The 3,122-nt window shown below is 48.2% G+C and overlaps 1 long non-coding RNA gene across 1 annotated transcript in view; it reads right to left on the bottom strand.

The window, feature by feature from the left end:
* Positions 1 to 708: 708 nt before the first annotated feature.
* The window catches only part of LOC106734747 (uncharacterized), a 3,096-nt gene continuing 682 nt past the window's right edge, over positions 709 to 3,122 (bottom strand). Inside the window, exon 2 of the long non-coding RNA XR_001370286.1 lies at positions 709 to 1,291. This is a non-coding gene — a long non-coding RNA (uncharacterized LOC106734747). The remainder of the gene's footprint in view (positions 1,292 to 3,122) is intronic.

Here is a 3,122-nt window from a genome sequence, read left to right as displayed (position 1 = left end):
GGGGTGGGAGCCTCGGCATGCTTGGCTGCACTGATACCCTCCCCAGCTTTCTCCACCTCCCTAATGGGGACCCTCAGGCACCCTGTTACTCTGGTCAGAATTCTGGACCCTTCCTGCAATCCCAGAACCCACTGTAACCCCGCCGGCAAGTCCTGCTGGCTCCACCTCCAGTAGTGACATCAGCTGTCTCCTCGCCTGGTTCATGACCTGCCCCTCTTGCTCAGAATTCTGGACCCTTCCTGCAATCCCAGAACCCACTGTAACCCCGCCGGCAAGTCCTGCTGGCTCCACGCCTGGTTCATGACCTGCTCCTCTTGCTTCCAGATTCCTTCGGAAAGCATTTAGCTGGACTCTAGGCCTCCCCTGCAGCCCTCCATGAGAAACCAGAGTGATCATTCTGAGAGAAAAGTAAGATCCTGTAGGCAGCCAGCTCCTGGCCTTCCGCATTTTGCATTTTCTCAGCCTGAGAACCTCTTCCCTCAGCGTCCCATGCACTTTCCATCCCACTGCAACCATCCTCCCTAACACTGCACCCCAAATCAGGCTTCTCCCTTATCGGGCCTTACTTTTATTCACAACACATGCCACTGTCTAGCAAAAAGAACTTACTTACATATTTCTTTAAAATCTGTCTCCTCAATTAGTTTAGTATCTTTGTTGTTTTATTTTTTCACTGCTAAAATCCCAGAGTCTGGGTCTGACAAATGGTAAAGTGACAATATTTATTGAAGGAATGAATAAAAAGTCAAATGACACAAATGATACACCCCATTAGTATTATTATGACGGATGAATGGGATGATGTCCATATACAGTAAGAACAGTGCTGGCACCGAGTGCTAAGCCTATGACTTCCTTCCATTCTTTGTTATCTCAGTAGTAAGCTCCATAGTCAGGACTTGATATCCAACTTGCAGGATGGCCATAGCTGCTTTGTGAGGTCAACACATAGCCACCCTTCTGCATGTTCTAAGTAATATATTCCTATAGGTCTTCTGTGTAGAGACAGACAGGATGAGATGTTCCTGAGATAAATTCACAAATTCTGTATCTTGCTATACAATATTAACAGTTAGAAATTTAAGCAGCAGCAACAACAAAAGCCCAAAGTTGCCTCTTGGATTGGACTCGCAGGCACATGTGGAACAGCAGGTTTCCTCTTCCCCAAAGCTCGCCTCTCCTATAAATCATGGTAATTGCTTCCATGTGCCCACAGTCCAGAGGGAGCTTTGCAATCGTCTTTGAGGAGATTAGTGGCCTCTGATGTTCCTTATGAAATTCAGAAAAGCATCTGGAAGTAATTTAAGTAAAGAAATTAATGATTTGGGGTTAAATAATACATGACTTTTAAAAATAAATAAATATAAGAAACTCTATTAGCCCAAGAACCTCTAGTTCACACCTTAATTTGTGTGGATTTACCTAAAAAGATAACTGAACCATATCCTCTCTTTCTTTGTACCATCTTGTGTGTATGTCTGCTGACCAGCTTTCAGAACACGCAATGCTCAATAGTGTCCTAAGCTGCGTTTGCAGAGACGCTCCCATTTCCGGGGTTTCCTTTCGTCCATGTGGGAGGGGCCTCTTCTGGGTGATGCTTGAAGGCTTCAGTCTCTGGGGACGTCTGAGATTTAGGGACATCTAAAGAGCAGATACCACCAGGCGCTCCGAACTTTCCTGATTGGGGGCCTTTCCTCTTCCCCCCTCTTTGAATCGTTATGTCTTTTGCTTTGGTTTGTGCTATTTCCCCTGGTTTTGGTTATTTTTATGGTGGGGCCTTAGTCTATCCTCTTCCCCCCTCTTTGAATCGTTATGTCTTGTGCTACGGTTTGTGCAATTTCCCCTGGTTTTGGTTACTTTTATGGTGGGGCCTTAGTCTATCTTTTTTTTTCTTTTTGACAGGGTTTTGCTATAGGGCGTGTGTGCTCTCCAGAAAGACAGAGACAGAGAGACAGAGAGACAGAAAGCAAGAAATCACCCCCCAGGGGGATGACCATGCCTCAATTCCTTCTCCTCCATGCTCCTCCATGCTCCTCCCAGGATCTTGGGCACGCACGCACACGCGCCCGGTGTGAGTTTAAGGCACCGGGTCTGAGACTCAAACTGCGGTCGACTACATGGGAGTCCAGCAACATAGCCATTACGCTAACTGCTGGTCCCCGGTGGGGCCTTAATCTAGAACTGCATTTACTTGGCCATGCTGTGGGTAGCAAGATTCTGCGCCAACGGGGAGCAAATGAGGGAGAGGAGACGGGCAAATCACATTGCAAAGACGAGCAGGGAGCGGGGGCACATCTGGGGACTTTCTGGTTCATGATAGGAGTCAGGAGGAAGAGCAGGTGAAGACCATCCTAATCCCTCAGTCAGAAATAGTGGGATACGTTGTACTTCTCTTTCATGTTGGAGGCTAGAAACACTGAAGTGAAAGTCCTTATTCTCTAGTGACTTAAAAGAGGGAGACGGAAGATGCACCTTCTATTCTCGCCCATCTGTTTTAGGACCCCTCTGGGGAGTCTGCCCACCCTAGCTGAATGCACTGAAGAGCTAGGCGGTCTCAGCATAACCCATTTTAAGACTTTGCTCTCCAGGCCCATGGGAACCGACTTTACAGCTCCCTTTGTGGTCTCTTCCCTATCAGCCAAGTGGAGCTGGCTGAGAAATCCATCCTAGGTCCCCAGCTCTCGGCCTGCCCAGCAGGAGAAGGCCCCACTCAGCTGGAAGAGCCCCCCTAAGCTTTGCCCCACCTACTCAAATTTCTCCTGATCTCTCTCCCAGGGCCCAGCTGAGGTTGGAGCCCTGCTAGTGGTTGCAGGAGATATTTCACTTCTGTCCTATCAGCCAAGTGGAGCTGGCTGAGAAATCCATCCTAGGTCCCCAGCTCTCGGCCTGCCCAGCAGGAGAAGGCCCCACTCAGCTGGAAGAGCCCCCCTAAGCTTTGCCCCACCTACTCAAATTTCTCCTGATCTCTCTCCCAGGGCCCAGCTGAGGTTGGAGCCCTGCTAGTGGTTGCAGGAGATATTTCACTTCTGTTTTTTTTTTTTTTCAATCAAGGATCTGTATTTCTCTTATTATGAACTTCTTTCCTGAGCTGATGATGAGACTTGATAGTCGGGATTCCTGCT

Source organism: Tupaia chinensis, unplaced genomic scaffold (genome assembly GCF_000334495.1).
Source record: "Tupaia chinensis unplaced genomic scaffold, TupChi_1.0 Scaffold000211_1, whole genome shotgun sequence".
Taxonomy (NCBI): domain Eukaryota; kingdom Metazoa; phylum Chordata; class Mammalia; order Scandentia; family Tupaiidae; genus Tupaia; species Tupaia belangeri.
The sequence above is the reverse complement of the archived record's forward strand: the minus strand, read 5'-3'. Positions and strand labels throughout refer to the sequence as shown.